This window comes from Somniosus microcephalus, unplaced genomic scaffold (genome assembly GCF_052327205.1).
Source record: "Somniosus microcephalus isolate GS21.2 unplaced genomic scaffold, FLI_Smic_1.0 unresolved_chr2, whole genome shotgun sequence".
Taxonomy (NCBI): Eukaryota; Metazoa; Chordata; class Chondrichthyes; order Squaliformes; family Somniosidae; genus Somniosus; species Somniosus microcephalus.
The window spans coordinates 42,268,545-42,287,992 of NW_028225180.1; the positions used below are offsets into that span (position 1 = coordinate 42,268,545).

The following is a 19,448-nucleotide window of genomic DNA, read 5'->3' on the forward strand; positions in this document are numbered from 1 at the left end:
ATTCCCCACCAAATGTGCGGAGAAATTCTGTATGTGCAGTATGGTGTACCGGTCAGGGGTTGTGACATCATTGAGGCGGCAGTAGGCGCCGCAGGGCCGCCATCCACCCCGGGGCTTAGGGACGATGTGGAGAGCTGAGGACCAGGGACTATTCGACCAGCGAATAATCCCCAACATTTCCATGGCAGTGAACTCTGCCTTAGCTGCCGCCAGCTTGCTGGGCTCTAGCTGCCATGCCCTGGCATAGACGGGAGAGCCGGTAATCATTATATGGTGCTCCACCCTATGTTTGGCGGTCAAAGCCGAGAAGGTGGGCTTAGTCAGCTCTGGAAAGTCCCCGAGGAGGCGGGAGAAAATGTCGGGGGGTGGCCGAAAGCAGGAGACCGAGTGCGGTGCGACCGTGCTGTGCACACAGGGAATACAGTTGAACATGGTGGCGTGAATGAGCCGACGATTTTTTAAATCTACCAACAGGCCATTGGCGCATAAAAAGTCGGTGCCTGGAAGTGCCTGTGAAATTTTGGCGGTGACAAAGTACCATATAAAGTGTTGGCCACTGAAGAAGACCTTGACCCACCGTGTCCTGCAAGTACGAATCGCATCCCCGTTGGCAGCTTGGAGGGGAGAACCACGCCTGCCTGACCGAAGGTCGAGGACTGACACGGGAAGGATGCTGCACTGCGCCCCTGTGTCGCACAAAAACGACAGCCTGTGATGGAATTGGTTAAATAAAGTAGTTTCCCAGAATCGCCGATCACCATCGTGGCCACAGGGCATGCCCTGCAGTCGGTGTTCTTGACGCGCAGTTGCTTGTTCGGTGTTTTGGGCATGAAACTGCAAGGCGGACGGCAGCTTCTGGCCTTCACGCCAAACCGAGCGTGGTAATAACAGAAACCAGTTGTTGGAGGCATCGAGGCAGGGCCCTTTGGGGCGGGGTGTCTCGCGACGGCGCAGTGTTGTTGTCGGACCGCGTATATTTTACCCGCTACTTCAGCGAGCGCTATGCAATCCCTGGTGTCCGATCTGACGAGGGCCGCCTGCACCTGTTCGGGCAGTTGACTGAGGGACAGTTCACGGAACAGGAAACATTGCGGTTCTGACCCCAGGAGTGTGAGCATCTAGCTCATCAACTCCGAAGGTTTGGAGTCTCCTAACCTGGGCAGCGTGAGTAGGCAGCATGCGCGCTCTGCCTTCGTAAGGCCGAATACCTGCATTAGCCGTGCATTAATGGCGATATACTTGTCGGTGGCCGGGGGGTTCTCCAGTAGGCTGATGATCCTCGACGCTGTTGAGTGCGGAGACCACAGAAAGATAACGGGCCTGATCCTGCACGACATTGCGGAGCTCGAACTGCGCCTCCACTTGTACGAACCAGGAGGCCGCCTGTTGTTCCCAAAATTGGGGGAGCTTCAAAGCCACTGCTTTGACTTCCATCATGGCCCTGCATTCTGTTTAACCACGAAGAACATCCGCGAGGATTCGGGGTCACCAATGTAGGAGTGCTTGAACTCCTAACAAAAATACTGAGACTGAAACTAGCAGTTAACCAAACGTGGTTAAATGCACGGGTAAAATTTACAAACAAAAACGCAGGAGAAACTCTATACAGGTCTGTACACCAACTGGTTCCAGGAGGACTGAGGGGGAACACCTCTCCCCTCTGACGTCATGACGTCATCATGTTCCCCGCCGTTGGGAACGTCACGTTACCTGCGTGATGACATAATCGCGCTGGAACGCCTTTGTACCGAACCCACATTGTTTATACAGAGCAAACACTTAAAGGTAACAAGCCCATGTTAAAGGCAATTATATACATTACCGCAAGAGTCTCTTGGTGGCTTTGCCACACCGTCATGTAAATGATAAGTGGGTAGTAAGAGGCGGGGTAGGGCCTATTAGTGACTAAGAAGGTGTTATATGTGCAGAGGCACAGGGCAGGTCTAGAATACTCAATGAGTACTGTGTATCGGTGTTTACTAAGGAGGTGAACGCTGACAAAATATCAGTAGCAGTGGAAATGTTAGAAGCAATGGAAGGAGTGAAAATTGATAGACAGGGTGTACTAGAAAGGCTGTTTGCTTAGAGTGGATAAGTCACCTGGTCCAGATGGCCTGCATCCAGATTGCTAAGGGAATTGGGGGAGGAGATAGCGGAAATGCTTGTCATATTTTTCCAATCCTTCCTAGATGTGGGGGAGGTGTCTGAGGATTGGAAAGTGGCAAATGTGATAACATTGTTCAAGAAAGGTGTAAGGACAATCCTAGTAACTACAGCCGGTCAGTTTAACATCAGAGGTGGCTAAAGTTTTAGAAACAATAATCAAGGAAAAAACTGACGGGGACTTGGGGAGGTTTAAGCTAATTAAGGAGAGCCAACACAGATCTGTAAGAGGCACATCGTGTTTCACTAATCTAATTGAATTATTTGATGAAGTAACAGGGAGGATTGGTGAAAGGAATGCAATGGATGTTGTCTACATGGATTTTAGGAAGGTGTTTGACAAAGTACAACATAGAAGGCTGGTTAACAAAATTGAGGGTCAGTGGCAGCTTGGATAAGGAATTGGCTTCAGGACAGAAAACAGTGAGTTGTGGTAACTGGCTATTTTTCAAACTGGAGAATGGTAGCCAGTGGTGTTCCCAAAGGATCAGTGTTGGGGCCACTGATATATATGAGCTGGATATTAGAATAAAAAGTAGCATTTCTGAATTTGCCGATGGCACCAAACTTGGGGGTGTGGGTAACAGTGAGGATGATACCAATTGACGGCAACAGGATATAGAAAGGTTAGCAGACTGGGCAGACAAGTGGCAGATGGAGTTTAAAACAGAGAAGTGTAAGGTGATCCATTTTAGCAGAAGGAAAGGGAGAGGCAATATACACATGATGGCACAGTTTTAGAGTGTGCAGGGACAGTGGGCCCTGGGAGTTAATGTGCATAGTCCGTGAAGATAGCAGGACATATTGAGACAGTGGTTAGCAAAGCATATGGGATCTTGGGCTTCATAAATAGAGGCATTGATTACAAAAGTAGAGAAGTTATGCTGAACATTTATAAAGCGCTGGTTAGGCCACAACTGGAGTATTGCATCCAGTTCTGGTCATCACACTTTAGGAAGGATGTGAAGGCGCTTGAGAGGGTGCAGAGGAGATTTACCAGTATGGTTCCAGGGATGGGGGAATCTTAGCTACAAGGACAGGTTGGAGAAGCTGGATTTGTTTTCAATAGAGCAAATAAGGTTGAGGGGTGGTTTGATAGAGGTGTACAAGATTATGATGGGTTTGGATAGGTTAGATGGGGAAAGGCTGTTCCCAATAGTTGATGGTACAAGGACGAGGGTCACAGATTTAAGTTTTTGTGCAAGAGATACAGGGGGGATGTGAGGAACAACGTTTTTACGCAGCGAGTGGTGAGGAACTTGAACTCGCTGCCGATGGAAATGGTAGAAGCGGAGACAATGTTTTCAAAGGGAGACTGAATAGGCACTTGGGGGAAATAAACTTGTAGGGCTACGGGTGTAGAGCGGGGGAATGGGACTGACTCGATTGCTCTGCAGAAAGCTGTCACGGATTCCATGTGCCGAATGGCCTCCTACTGTGCCGTTATGACTCTATGACTATGATTCATTCAATCGTAGAAAGAGAATCGAATCTCCTGCACTTACTCCTCTACCTGTTCCTGCACTGTTACCTCTGGTATCCCCAAGGATATATCCTTGACCCCCTCCTATTTATGGTCTACAGCCTACCCCTTGGCGACATTATCCGAAAACACAATGTCAGATTCCACTGAAGGGACTCATTTCTCCCGCACCACTATCTCTCTCAGGCCTTGCACTGTCTCTGATGCGTCATGCAGCTTGTCCGACATCCAGTATTAGCTGAGCAAACACTTCCTCCTATTAAATATTGGACAGACCAAAGCCATTATCTTTGGTCGTGGCCACAAACTCCATTCCCTGGCCACAGACTCCATTCCTCTCCCTGGCAACTGTGTGAGGCTGAACCAGAATGTTTGTAACCAATGCATTCTATTAGATCCTGAGCTGGCCTCTCACTCCTATGCACTCTCCATCAACAAGACCACCTACTTCCAACTCCGTAACATTCTCTGTCTGCGACCGTGCCTCAGCCCATCTAATGCTGAATTTCTCATCTATTCCTTTGTTATCTCCAGTCTCAATTATTCCAACATGCTAGGGCTTGCCAACGTTCCATCCTCTGTAAATTTGAGCTTATCCCAAACTCTACTGCACATATTGGAACTCGCACCAAGACCCGTTCACCCATCACCCATGGGCTCGCTCACCTACTTTGGCTCCCTGTCTGGCAAAGTCTTGATTTTGAAATTATCATCCTTATCTCCCATCCCTCCTTGACCTCAGCCATCCCTAACTCTGCAGGCCCACAACACTCCGAGATTTCTGCAATCCTCAATTTTGAATTTGTGCATCCTGATTCTCACCTCTCCACTATTGGCGGCTGTGTTCTCAGCAGCCTCGACCCTGAAATCTGGAATTCCCCCTCCAACCCTAACTGCCTCTACTTATCGCCTGTTCATTCTTAAAATTAAAATTCTACCTCTTTGACCACGCTTTTGGTCCCCCGTTCTAATATCTCTTTATTTGGCTCGGTGTTTCATTTTATCTGATTACGCCACGGCTGAGTCTCTCGGGACGTTATTACTGAGTTAAAGGGGCTATATCAATTCAAGTTGTTGTTGTTGTTATCCCCTTTTTACCTTCTCAATAACATAAACATTTTCCTGCGACATGTTAACCGGAAATGTATAGAATTTCCCAAGAGCTCACAAAAGAACTGATCAAATAATTGGGGAACATCAGTACATTGTGAGCCTGTCCCTCTCACTGCTGCCCAATCAGTACATTATGAGTCTCTCCCTCTCTCAGTGCTGCCCAATCAGTACATTGTGAGCCTGTCCCTCTCTGTGCTGCCCAATCAGTACATTGTGAGCCTGTCCCTCTCTCAGTGCTGCCCAATCCGTACATTGTGAGCCTGTCCCTCTCTCAGTGCAGCCCAATCAGTGCATTGTGATCCTGTCCCTCTCAGTGCTGCCCAATTAGTACATTGTGAGCCTGTCCCTCTCTCAGTGCTGCACAATCAGAACATTCTGAGCCTGCCCCTCTCTCAGTGCTGCCGAAACGGTACATTGTGAGTCTGTCTCTCTCTCAGTGCTGCTCAATCAGTACATTGTGAGCCTGCCCCTCTCTCAGTGCTGCCCAAACGGTACATTGTGAGTCTGTCTCTCTCTCAGTGCTACCCAATCAGTACATTGTGAGTCTGTCCCTCTCTCAGTGCTGCCCAATCAGTACATTGGGAGCCTGTCCCTCTCTCAGTGCTGCCCAATAGGTACATTGTGAGCCTGTCCCTCTCTCAGTGCTGCCCAATAAGTACATTGTGAGCCTGTCCCTCTATCAGTGCTGCCCAATCAGAACATTGTGAGCCGATCCCTCTCTCAGTGCTGCCCAATCAGTACATTGTGAGCCTGCCACTCTCAGTGCTGCCCAATCAGTACGTTGTGAGCATGTCCCTCTCTCAGTGCTGCCCAATCAGTACATGGTGATCCTGTCCCTCTCCCAGTGCTGCCCAATCAGTACATTGTGAGTCTGTCCCTCTCTCAGTGCTGCACAATAAGTACATTGTGATCCTGTCACTCTCTCATTGCTTGCCCAATCAGTACATTGTGAGCCTGTCCCTCTCTCAGTGCTGCCCAAACAGTACGTTGTGAGCATGTCCCTCTCTCAGTGCTGCCCAATCAGTACATTGTGAGCATGTCCCTCTCTCAGTGCTGCCCAATCAGTACATTGTGATCCTGTCCCTCTCTCAGTGCTGGCCAATCAGTACATTGTGAGTCTGTCCCTCTCTCAGTGCTGCCCAATCAGTACATTGTGAGTCTGTTCCTCTCTCAGTGCTGCCCAATCAGTACTTTGTGAGTCTGTTCCTCTCTCAGTGCTGCCCAATCAGTACATTGTGAGTCTGTTCCTCTCTCAGTGCTGCCCAATCAGTACATTGTTAGTCTGTTCCTCTCTCAGTGCTGCCCAATCAGTACATTGTGAGCCTGTCCCTCTCTCAGTGCTGCCCAATCAGTACGTTGTGAGCATGTCCCTCTCTCAGTGCTGCCCAATCAGTACATTGTGAGCCTGTCCCTCTCTCCCTGCTGCCCAATCAGTACATTGTGAGCTTGTCCATCTCTCAGTGCTGCCCAATCAGTACATTGTGAGTCTGTCCCTCTCTCAGTGCTACCCAATCAGTACATTGTGAGTCTGTCCCTCTCTCAGTGCTGCCCAATCAGTACATTGTGAGTATGTCCCTCTCTCAGTGCTGCCCAATCAGTCCATTGTGAGTCTGTCCCTCTCTCAGTCCTGCCCAATCAGTACCTTGTGAGCCTGTCCCTCTCTCAGTGCTGCCCAATTCCTGATTTGCTATTTGTACAAAAGCTCGGCTCTGCTGGGTGTGGTGTTTAATCATTGTTCCATTATAACCACGACAGCCATATAACCAGAATCACTTGGGGATTTGTAATGAGATGCCTGCAGTACATTGTGCGACTGATAGTATTCACCATCAGAGGGAACACTTCACCTTCACCCAGCTCGCCATGTTAACTAAATATTAGTGTCCCATGTAGATTTGAAACATCTCTCAGAAATTTCCTGTTAACCAAGTTTCACGTGAACTGTTTTGGTTTTCTAAGTGTATACGAATAAGATTTTAAAATAGTTCGTGTTACACTGCTCTGCTTTTCAGTAAAATGTATCCGTGCTTTCTTTGACAATATAACTAACACTGAGACCACTTTCTGTCTGTTCTAATTGAAGATCTTCAACAGAAACACAAGGAAACACTCCGGATACAAACTGAAACACTGAGAGTGAACACTATATCCTAATAAAGGAGAAGGTTCAGGTTTTCCTGTTGGTTGATCGATACGCTGAGCTAACTGTCATTTCTACTGTTCGAGATCGGACACTTGTAGAACATGAGCTGCTGGCAAGAGGCCGAGACCATGAAGAGTGGAGAGAGAAACATCTCCGGAGAGAGCAGGAGAAAATCCCAACTGATCAATTGTTCCAGAGCTGTTTTTCCCGGACAAAATCAAATTCTGGGAGTCCAGGAGCAGTGAGCGGAGTCCCAGGGATTGGAAAAACAACAATGGTACAAAAGATTGTCCATCACTGGGCCAATGGGAAAATATTTCCACACTTTCAATTTGTTTTCAGCTTCAAATTCCGTGATTTGAACGCTATTAACTGTAGAATAAACCTGAGGAATCTGATACAGGATCTGTACCCTTAATTTGGGAATATTCTGGGAGACCTTTGGAAGAACCCAGAGAGATTGCTGTTTATATTCGATGGTTTGGATGAATTCAATGACAGGATCGATTTTGCTGACAATCGGAGAGATACAGAAGCTCAGCACATGTGCACAGATCCCGAAGACTGGTGTGAAGTATCTGACATTGTGTACAGTTTAATACAGCACAAGCTGCTCCCAGGATGTTCAGTGCTGGTGACCAGCCGCCCCACTGCATTACATTTATTGGAAAAGGCTGAGATTAGTGTCTGGGCTGAAATCCTGGGATTTGTTGGTGAAGAACGGAAGGAATATTTCAACAAGTTTTTTGATGATCAGAAGGTGGCAGCAGCTGTTTTCGAACATGTGGAAGAGAACGAGATCCTGTACACCGTGTGCTACAACCCTTCCTACTGCTGGATCCTCGGGCTCTCACTGGGCCCCTTCTTTACACAAAGAGACAGGGAACAGCAGCGAGTTCCCAAGACCATCACCCAACTATATTCCTACTATATTTACAACATTCTGAAAAACCATGGCCGAGAGATTGATAGCCCCCGTGATGTATTACTGAAGCTTGGTGAGATGGCCTTCACAGGCGTCTCTGAGAAGAAGATTGTGTTTAGTAATGGAGATTTGATCAAGTACAATCTGCAACCTTCCCAGTTCCTGTCTGGGATCATGATGGAACTTTTGGAGAGAGATGATTCTGCCCAGAGCGTGGTGTACACTTTCCCGCACCTCACCATCCAAGAGTTTGTAGCCGTACTCGCACAATTCCTGACTCCAGATCCCGGGGACATCCTGAAACTCCTCAGTGAAGCCCACAGCAGGGAAGATGGGTGATTTGAGATATTTCTCCGTTTTGTTGCTGGTCTCTCCTCCCCACAGTTAGCTCGGCCCCTGGAGGAGTTTCTGTGTCCATTTGTTCATCAAACCACCTGCCGAGTGATTGATTGGGTGAAGGAGAAGGTTGAAGGACAGATTGGAAACACAGAGAGTGAAACTGGTAAAAGGAATCTCCTGAACACATTCCACTGCCTGTTTGAGTCTCAGAATAAAGCACTGGCTTGGGCCACAGTGGGATCTGTGGAATCACTCACATTTAGTGAACTGGCATTGACCCCGATTGACTGTGCAGTCCTGTCTCATGTCATTGGACTCTGTGATACAATAAATCACCTCAACTTACAGGATTGCTCCATTCAGTGTGAAGGACTCCAACGGCTGGCACACGTACTGCACAAATGCCAGGTGTTGAGGTAACTACTTATTTGTCTCTAACATTTGGGTGAATTGTAGAACAGTCACAGATTGTGTTGTTGTTCCGTAATGAAGGGAAATAAACAGTTCAGTTAAACCAGAGAGAAGCAGATTCAACACAAATATGACCAACCATAAGAGGATCGGTTAATAATTCCCTAAGTACTGGAGAATCTAAAATGGATCCTGGTGAGCAAGTAGGGATTTTACAGTCTTTATCCTCAGCTGCACAAGGGGGTGGAGTAAGAGTGGAAGGGCAATAGTGGTAGGAGACTAAATAGTGAGGGGTGCATACAGGCTGTTCTGCGGCCGCAGATGTGACTCTAGGATGGTATGTTGCCTCCCTGGTGCCAGGGTCAAGGATGTCACTTATTGGCTGCAGGGCATTCTGAAGGGGGAGGGCGAACAGTCAGAGTTCGTGGTTCGCATTAGTACCAACGACATAGGTAGAAAGAGGGATGAGGTCCTGCAACAAGATTTTAGGGAGTTAGGTAGCAGATTAAAAAGCGGGACCTCAAAGGTAGTAATCTCTGGATTACTCCCGGTGCCACGTGCTAGTGAATATAGGAATAGGAGGATAGAGCAGATGAATGCATAGCTAAAGAGTTGGTGCAGGAGGGAGGGCTTTAGTTTCCCGGATCACTAAGTCTGTTTCTGGGGAAGGTGGGAATTGTACAAGTCAAATGGCTTGCACCTGAACTGAAACGGGACCAACATCCTTGCGGGGCGGATTGCAAGTGCTATTCAGGGGGGTTTAAACTAACATGGCAGGGGGATGGGATACGGAGTGGAGCTATAGTAGGGGGTGATGCAAAGCCAAATATAGAAGAAAAACAAGCCCGCCTGGAAGACAGAGCAAATATGTAACAGCACAAGGGAGTAAGGCAAGGCCAGATGGCATTTATTTTAATGCAAGGAGTCTTACGAGTAAGGCAGATTAATTGAAGGTGTTGAACACATGGGAGTATGATATTGTTGCTATGACAGAGACATGGTTGAGGGAGGGGCAGGACTGGCAGCTCAATATTCCGGGTTATAGAATCTTCAGGCGAGACAGAGGGGGGAGCAAAAGAGGAGCGGGTGTCGCAATATTAATCAAGGAGTCAATTACTGCAATAAGAAGGGATGATATCTTAACAGGTTCATCTAATGAGGCCTATTTGGTAGAACTTAAAAACAAAAAGGGAGCAAGCTCTTTGCTGGGATTGTTCTATAGGTTTCCCAAACTGTCAGGGGGAGATCGACGAACAGATATGTAGGCAAATCTCAGAGGTGTAGAAAAAATAGGGTAATAATAGTAGGGGATTTTATTTCCCCAATATTAGCTGGGATAGTCAGAGTGTGAAAGGTTTAGACGGGCAAGAGGATTACCAAGGAAAGAGTAGGGCCCATTAGGGACCAAAGTAGCATCTGTGTAGAGCCAGAAGATATAGATCCGGTCTTAAATGAATATGTTAAATCTATGTTCACTATGGAGAAGGACAACATAGGTATATAAATCAGGCTGGGGGATTGTGATATACTTTGACAAATTAGCATCGAGAGAGAGGAGGTATTAGCGGTTTTAGCGGGCTTAAAAGTGGAAAATCCCCACGCCCAGACGAGATGTATCCCAGACTGCTGTGTGAGGCACGGGAGGAGATTGACGGGGCTCTGACACAAATTTTCAGATCCTCTCTGGCCACAGGGGAGGTGCCTGAAGACTGGAGGATGTTGTGTATGTACCTTTAAGAGAAGAACTGATTCTATACTGCAGTACCGGCAGTGACCACCCCTGTATATCAAGCCATAGCAGGCTTCTGTACATCAGTCTTGAATTACTCTCTGTTCAGCAAATACCTGTTTTATTGTTCTCCTGCAATCTGAGTATTATTGATCCTCGGACACTACACTGGTGACGGGCAGGTTTGAACTCACCTGCAGTACTGCATCACCTCACGGGGATCTTTTCCCTGAAGAGAAGTTTCTTGGAGGTCGAAGTCAGAACGGCGGGCGTCGACCGTGGGCAACCGCCCAGGGATCCATCGGAGAGTTGCAGGGGAGGCTGTGGAGAGCTGTGCCTGGCTCCCCAGTCGAGGTGTTCCAGCAAGTCGTGCTGGTAGCAGGTAGTGCGCTGACCCTTCCGGACTGCGGCGGGCTCGGGCTCAATCGAGCGGCTCTGCAAAGGGACCATGCAGCGTCGTTGGGAGGAAAAGAGAGAGAGAGAGGGTGAAGCGCACAGGGCGCAGTCGGTGCTCAAGAACAGGGCAGCGTGGAGAGGATAGAACGCAGGCAGGGAAAAGTGAGACGCGCCGAAGCCGCGGGTTGCCGCAATTACCCTATAGAATGCTAGGAGCAGCGTGGCAGCAAGGGGAAGAAGGAAAAGCGTGGGAGGCGCCATTTTATTCCATTGGGGAAGAAGAAAAAGCGCGGGAGATGCCATTTTAAATCACCCAAGATGCCGAAGAGTGGCAGTATCACTGCTTTCGACAACGAGGTAGAAGGCTGGACAACATATGTGGAAAGAATTGAAGTGTACTGCAATGCCAATGAGGTGGCCAATGGAAAGAAGGCGTCTGTATTATTAAATTTGATGGGCGCGAGAACATACGGCCTATTGCGGAATTTAATTACCCCAGCTAAACCAATGGAGAAAAGTTTTGAAGAGATAGTTAATATCTTACAGGAACACTTAAACCCTACACCGCTGCTGATAGCAGAAAGATTCAAGTTCCATAAAAGAAACCAGCACAAAGATGAGAACAATGCTGACTATCTTACGGAACTATGCAAGTTATCGAAGCACTGCCAGTTCGGAGCAGGACTGGCAGACACCTTACGGGATAAGTTTGTCTGCGGGCTCCAGAGTGACGGAACCCAGAACCAACTACTTTCGGAAAAGGACCTGACGCTAGAACAGGCTTTCAGTGTGGCAGTATCCTATGAAGCAGCAGCACGGGGAGCTGCAGAAATACAACAGAAACCACAAGAATACAGCACGGGACCAGCGGGAGCAGTGAGTCGGAGCCCGGTATAAAACCCGGAGAGCAGCGAGGCCCGAGACCAGTCGGGACCAGCGGGAGCAGTGAGTCGGAGCCCGGTATAAAACCCGGAGAGCAGCGAGGCCCGAGACCAGTCGGGACCAGCGGGAGCAGTGAGTCGGAGCCCGGTATAAAACCCGGAGAGCAGCGAGGCCCGAGACCAGTCGGGACCAGCGGGAGCAGTGAGTCGGAGCCCGGTATAAAACCCGGAGAGCAGCGAGGCCCGAGACCAGTCGGGACCAGCGGGAGCAGTGAGTCGGAGCCCGGTATAAAACCCGGAGAGCAGCGAGGCCCACCAACTCAGCAGCGGGGAGAGAGGTAAAAAATAATCAGTGTGTGACGTCACCAAGGAGCAGGTAGGTGATTGGTTGGTGAGTATTTCTCTTTTTTCAATACGGGAGCGGAGCGGAGAGGCAGCAGCGATATAAAAGGGGAGCCCGAGGCGTGGTAGGCCCAGTACAGCCGAGGCAGCCCGAGGAGCGGAGCGGAGAGGCAGCAGTCGGCGAGACTCGGGGCCATTTAAAAAACAGCTGAGGCGGAAGTAAAGCTCTTGAGCTTTTTTTTCAGAAGCGGACCTGGTGGGAAGCACCCAGGTGAAAGGTATTTAAGGAGGGTGGTGGCTTAAACCCGAGTTCGTACAGAGTAGGAACCCCCACCCGCCCTCCTCCTCTAACCTAGTAGTCTTTTAGCAGCTGTCTAAAAACAGAGGTCACAAATTTTTTGGTCTCAGTTTCTTTTCAGCAGGGCAGGAACCGGGAGGAGCGGGAAGTCGGCGTAGGACCAAGGGGACACAAGACCGGGAAGTCAGCGAAAGACCAGGGAGGTAAGACAAACTGGTAAGTACTTTCCTCAAACCTTCCTAGAAAGTAAAACCAAAACTAGTGGGATTTGGTTAGTTTAAAAAGGAATAAGAGGAGTACAGTATACATTGGTCTAAGTAAGCTTCGGGAAAACAAAAGTCGATAAATAAACTAAAACTAGAAAATTAAAAAGTAATATAAGGGTTAAGTCATGGCAGTAGAGCTCGGACCTGTGTCATGCTCCTCCTGTAACATGTGGGAAATCAGGGACGCTTCCTGTGTCCCTGACGACTATGTGTGCGGGAAGTGTGTCCAGCTGCAGCTCATGTGGGACCGCATGACGGCCCTTGAGCTGCAGATGGACTCACTTTGGAGCATCCACGATTCTGAGAGGGGTGTGGATAGCACATTTAGTGAGTTGGTCACAGCGCAGGTTAAGGCCAGCGTAGACAGTACATGGGTGACCAAAAGGCAGAGCAAGGGCAGGAAGGTAGTGCAGAAATCCCCTGGGGTTGTCTCCCTTAGCAACAGGTTCACCGCCTTAGGTACTGTTGTCGGGGGGGGTGACACATCGGGGGAAGGCACCAGCAGCCAGGCTCATGGCACCATGACTGGCTCTGTTGCAAAGAAGGGAGGGAAAAAGAGTGGCAGGGCTATAGTAATAGGGGATTCGATTGTAAGGGGAATAGATAGGGGTTTCTGTGGTCGCGACCGAGACTCCAGGATGGTATGTTGCCTCCCTGGTGCAAGGGTCAAGGATGTCTCGGCGTGGGTGCAGAACATTCTGGAGGGGGAGGGGGAACAGCCAGTTGTCGTGATACATGTTGGTACCAACGACGTAGCTAAAAAAAGGGAAGAGGTCCTACAAGTAGAATTTAGGGAGTTAGGAGCCAAGCTAAAAAGTAGGACCTCGAAGGTAGTAATCTCTGGATTACTACCAGTGCCACGTGCTAGTAAGAGTACAGAGAACAGGATAGTTAGGCTAAATACGTGGCTTGAGCAGTGGTGTAAGAGGGAGGGTTTTAAATTTTTGAGGCATTGGAACCAGTTTTGTGGTAGGTGTGACCTATACAAAAGGGACGGTCTACACCTGTGCAGAGATGGAACTGATGTTCTCGGGGTAATTTTTGATAAAGCAGTTCGGGAGCATTTAAACTAGTATGGCAGGGGGCTAGAAACCTATGTAGTGAAATAGAGGAAAGTGAAAGGCAGACAGAAATAAATGGTAAAAGGGTGAGGAACAAAAAACAAAGGGCCAAACTAATTCATAAAAAATGTGAGCATAAAAAAAGCCTGAGGGCTTTATACCTTAATGCAAGAAGCATCAGGAACAAGGTAGATGAATTAGCTGTGGAAATAGAGGTTAATAATTATGATCTAATTGGGATTACGGAAACATGGTTGCAGGGTGAGCAGGGCTGGGAGCTTAACATACAGGGGTATTCAGTATTTAGGAAGGATCGACAAAAAAGAAAGGGAGGAGGGGTAGCATTGCTAGTAAAAAAGGGGATAAATGCAATTGAAAGGAAGGATATTAACTCAGTTAATACAGAATCTATATGGGTGGAGCTAAGAAATAGCGAGGGGCGAAAAACATTAATAGGAGTGGTATATAGGCCTCCAAATAGTAAAATAGAGGTTAGGGAGGGCATCACGAGGGAAATTAGAGAAGCGTGCAATAAGAGCACAGCTGTCATCATAGGTGACTTTAACTTACATATAGATTGGACTAGCCTAATCAGTAAAAATAATGAGGAGGAGGAATTCCTTGAGTGTTTAAGGGATGGTTATCTGGATCAATATGTCGAGGAACCAACTCGGGAACAGGCTATATTGGACTGGGTACTGTGCAATGAGAAGGGACTAATCAGTAATCTTTTTGTACGGGGACCCTTGGGTCAGAGCGATCATAACATGATCGATTTCTCACTCGAAATGGAGAGCGAAGAAATTGACTCAGAGACTAAGGTCCTGAATTTAAACAAGGGGAATTATGATGCCATGAGACGGGAACTGAGTAGGTCTGATTGGACAACGTTCCTGGGAGGACTGGAGGTAGATAAACAATGGCAAACATTTAAAGATAGAATGACAAAATTGCAAAAATTGTTTATACCAATCTGGCATAAAAGGAAATCTAAAAAGGTGACTCAACCGTGGATAACAGGGGAAATTAGAGACAGCATAAAATCCAAAGATAGGGCGTATAAAATAGCCAAAAAAAGCGCCAGAGCGGAAGATTGGGAACAGTTTAAGATAGAGCAAAGGAGGGCAAAGGGCATAATCAAGAGGGGCAAAATAGCTTACGAAAACAAGCTGGCGGAAAATATAAAAACTAACTCCAAAAGCTTTTATAAGTATATCAAAAGGAAAAGACTGGTGAAAACCAAAGTTGGTCCATTGCAGTCAGATACGGGGGAATATATAATGGGAAATAAGGAAATGGCAGATCAACTAAATGCATACTTTGGGTCAGTCTTTACGAAGGAAGACACAAAAAACCTCCCTGGGATATCGGGAAAAATAGGGACATTGGCAAAGGAGGAACTGACGCAAATCAATATCTCTAAGGATATGGTGTTAAGGAAGCTAAAGGGATTGAAGGTGGACAAATCCCCAGGGCCTGATAACATGCATCCTAGGGTACTGAAGGAGGTGGCCCTAGAGATAGCGGATGCACTAAGGATGATTTTTCAGAATTCATTAGACTCGGGAACAGTGCCCATGGATTGGAGGGTAGCTAACGTTACCCCACTATTCAAAAAGGGGGGTAGGGAAAAAGCAGGTAATTACAGACCTGTAAGCCTTACATCAGTTGTGGGCAAAATGCTGGAGTCCATCATTAAGGATGAAATAGCGGAGCACTTAGCAAATGGGGACAGGATAGGACAGAGTCAACATGGATTTACAAAGGGTAAATCGTGCTTGACTAATCTATTGGAATTTTTTGAGGGAGTAACTGGTAGAATAGATGGGGGAGAGCCAGTAGATGTGGTGTACCTGGACTTCCAAAAGGCCTTCGATAAGGTCCCACATAAAAGATTAGCATGGAAAATTGAGGCTCATGGGATAAAGGGGAAAGTATTGGCGTGGATAGGGAACTGGCTGTCAGATAGAAAACAGAGAGTTGGAATAAACGGCTCATTTTCTGAATGGCAGGCAGTAACAAGTGGGGTACCACAGGGATCTGTCCTGGGCCCCCAGCTGTTCACAATTTACATTAATGACCTGGATCAGGGAGTCGGATGCAGCATTTCCAAATTTGCAGACGACACTAAACTAGGAGGGGGGGTGGGCTCAGAGGAAGAGACCAGGAAGCTCCAGAGCGATTTGGACAGACTGGGCGATTGGGCGGATAAATGGCAGATGCACTATAATGTGGACAAGTGCGAAGTTATCCACCTTGGGTGCAGGAACGGGAGGGCAAATTATTATTTAAATGGCAATAGATTGGGAGAGGGGGAAGTACAGAGAGACCTGGGTGTTCTTGTACACCAGTCACTGAAGGCGAGCATGCAGGTGCAACAGGCGGTCAAGAAGGCAAACGGTATGCTGGCCTTCATAGCAAAAGGGTTAGAATACAGGAACAGGGATACCTTGCTGCAGCTGTACAGGGCACTGGTGAGACCACACCTCGAGTACTGTGTACAGTTTTGGTCGCCTCATCTGAGGAAGGATGTTCTTGCCATGGAGGGGGTGCAGCGGCGATTCACCAGGCTGATACCAGGAATGGCGGGAATGACCTATGAGGAGAGACTATGTAGTTTAGGGATGTACACACTGGAGTTTAGAAGATTGAGAGGGGACCTCATAGAAGTGTATAAAATTCTGACAGGTCTAGACAGACTGGATGCAGAAGGAATGTTTCCCTTGGCGGGTGAGAACAGAACTAGAGGACATAATTTAAGGATAAGGGCTAAACCATTTAGGACAGAGATGAGGGGGAATTTCTTCACTCAGAGAGTGGTGAACCTGTGGAACTCATTGCCACAGAGGGCAGTGTACGCCAGCTCATTAAATATATTTAAGAGGGAATTAGATATATTTCTACGGGCAAAAGGGGTTAAGGGTTACGGAGAGAAGGCGGGGACGGGATACTGAATTAAAGGATCAGCCATGATCTCATTGAATGGCGGAGCAGGCACGAAGGGCCGAATGGCCTACTCCTGCTCCTATCTTCTATGTATCTATGTAACGAAATGGCGTATGGAGCAGAAAAGTGCTATCGTTGTGGCAGAACAACCCATGATCAGAAGGACTGCTGGTTTAAGGACAAAGTATGCAGCAAATGTGGGAAAATGGGACATATAGCAAGAGTCTGCAGGTCGGGAAAGAAAACCAACACGACAAGAACTATTAAGGAAAATTACAAGAAAGTAAAAAAAATGAAAGACAGTAGTTCGGAAGATCAGGAGAGTGATAATGACTCCGGGAGCAGGAGGCTAAGTTGTCTAAAGTTACACAACATGATTGCAAAGGAGGATCACCAAACCATTTGGGTCGCCCTCATGATAGCAGGGTCCGAAGTAAAGATGGAATTGGATACAGGATCAGCCCTAACTGTCATGAATCGATGAGACTATGAGCGGCTATTCCCAGACATACACTTGAAGGACACGTCCATTGTATTGAAGACATACACGGGGCAAAAAGTCTACCCCAGAGGAAAAATAAGGGTGCCAGTTGAATACAACGGCAAGGAAACACAGAAACTGTATCTATATATACTACCAGATGGAGGACCACCATTATTGGGACATGAATGGATCCGAAAAATACAATTGGATTGGCATTCCATTCAGGCGCTAACTGTGACTGATAAAAAGGATGATGACGTCACACCTGGACGACTGTCAAAGATTCTAACTGACGTGAAAGTGGTGTTCCAACAAGGACTTGGGACTCTAAAAGGAGTAACGGCAACGATAAAAATCGAAGAAAACGCAAACCCAAAATGTTTTAAGGCCAGACCGGTACCTTACGCGATCCGCCCAGCCGCTGAAGCAGAGCTGGAGATTCTGGAGCATTCGGATGTGCTGTCCAAGGTGGACTGGAGCGAGTGGGCCACATCCATCGTTCCTGTAATGAAGAAATCATTGAGCAGCACGCCTGGGGAACCGAAGAAGGTTCGCATCTGTGGGGACTTCAAGGTAATTGTGAACACAGTGCTGCACACAGTACAATATCCACTTCCACGGATAGAAGATATTTTCGCCTCGCTAACTGGAGGGAAACGCTTTACAAAGATTGATCTGGCCCAAGCGTATCTACAAATGGAGGTGGAAGAAGCATCTAGGAAATACCTCACGATAAACACTCACAAAGGCCTTTACCAGTACAATCGACTGGTATTCGGGGTAGCATCAGCCCCGGCTATTTGGCAGAGGGCGATGGAACAAGTATTGCAAGGGGTCCCGGGGACCCAGTGTTATTTGGACGACATCCTGGTTACGGGCGAAAATGACAGTGAACACCTTGCCAACCTGGAGCAGGTGCTCACGAGATTACAGAAATATGGGCTACGAGCCAACTGCCCCAAATGCGAGTTCTTCAGGAGACAAATCTCTTATTGTGGCCACATGATTGATGAGGAGGGGTTGCATTAGTCGCCGGACAAGATTGAGGCTGTAGTCAAGGCTCCAGCACCGGAAAATGTGTCGCAACTGAGGTCGTTCCTAGGGTTGGTGAAATACTACCATAAGTTCTTGCCGAATTTATCTACAATTCTGCACCCACTGAACGCCCTGCTGCAAACTGGAGTAACATTGAAATGGAGTGATGAGTATAAGCGTGCCTTTCAGAAATGTAAATGACTAATCAGTTCAAAAAAAGTAATGGCCCACTATTCTCCAACACTAACGATTCGATTAGCATTTGATGCGTCTCCCTGTGGCATCGGAGCGGTGCTGTCACACAAATTCCTTGACGGTTCAGAGAGGCCAATAGCCTTTGCGTCGCGCTCGTTAACCTCAGCCGAGCGTAACTATGCCCAGATTGACAGGGAGGCCCTCAGCCTGGTATGGGGGGTGAATAAGTTCAATCACTGTCTGCACGGGCAGAAATTAACCCTATTGACTGGAGGCGACGTAGTTCCAAACCCATAGCAGTTCCTGATAGAAGACAGGCAGCTCCCGCAGGCTGGCACGCCTGCCACCCACTTCCAAAAACAGGAGCTGCATGTCGTAATTGAGGCCGTGCAGCTGGCGGAAAAAGTATGTCGCCAGCGCACACCATCTCGGAGGATTCTCGACGTACAAGTATCTCTGCAGCGTCTGAAGACGGAAAGTCGCAGCCTGGGAGTGGAGGCACACCAGCGCCTGACCGCCCTCCCTAAGCGGGAGACTCAGAACCGCGGCAGAGACCCAGTGTTCCTTTTGCCCCAGAAGATGTCGACGAGCTTCTTCTGTATCTTGGCGACAAACGCAGGGGGAGGGATCAAAGTGACGAACCGCTACCACAACATGGCGGCCACCAGTTGGTTTATGACCATCGCTCGACCACTGTAGGACAACACTCGGAGCAATCCTGTCCAGGGTCCTAAGCGAGTGGTGACTTTGGCCTCCAACTCTTGCCAGTTCGCCGGCCAGGCGTCCTCGGCAGGGCTGAGGTAGACTCCCAAGTAGAGGAGGTGCGTGGTGCTCCAGGCGAAGTGCCTGAACTCCTCCGGCAGGGTGTCCACCTGCCACTGACCCACCAGGAGTCCAGAACATTTCTCCCAGTTGATCTTGGCGGAGGATGCGTCGGAGTAAATCTGCTGGCATTCCCGCATCCTCCACAAGTCAGCGGGATCCGTGACCGTGAGGAGCACGTCATCAGCGTAAGCCGAGAGGACCACCTCCATGCCCGGCCCTTGCAGAGCCTGTCCCGTCAACCTCTTCTGCAAGAGGCGCAGGAAAGGCTCGACGCAAACGGCGTATAACTGGCCGGACATGGGGCATCGCTGACGCACCCGCCTCCCGAAGCGAAGGGGCGCCGTCAAGGACCCGTTAACTTTAATCAGACTCTCTGCGGCAGCGTACAGAAGTTGGATCCGGGCGACAAAATG

At 48.3% G+C, this 19,448-nt stretch overlaps 2 pseudogenes across 1 annotated transcript in view; one reads left to right on the forward strand and one right to left on the reverse strand.

The window, feature by feature from the left end:
* Nucleotides 1-19,448, reverse strand: part of LOC147092569 (NACHT, LRR and PYD domains-containing protein 14-like) — a 359,808-nt pseudogene that overhangs the window by 146,905 nt on the left and 193,455 nt on the right. The gene's annotated exons all lie outside the window — the stretch shown is intronic.
* Nucleotides 7,177-19,448, forward strand: part of LOC147092570 (NACHT, LRR and PYD domains-containing protein 3-like) — a 45,541-nt pseudogene continuing 33,269 nt past the window's right edge.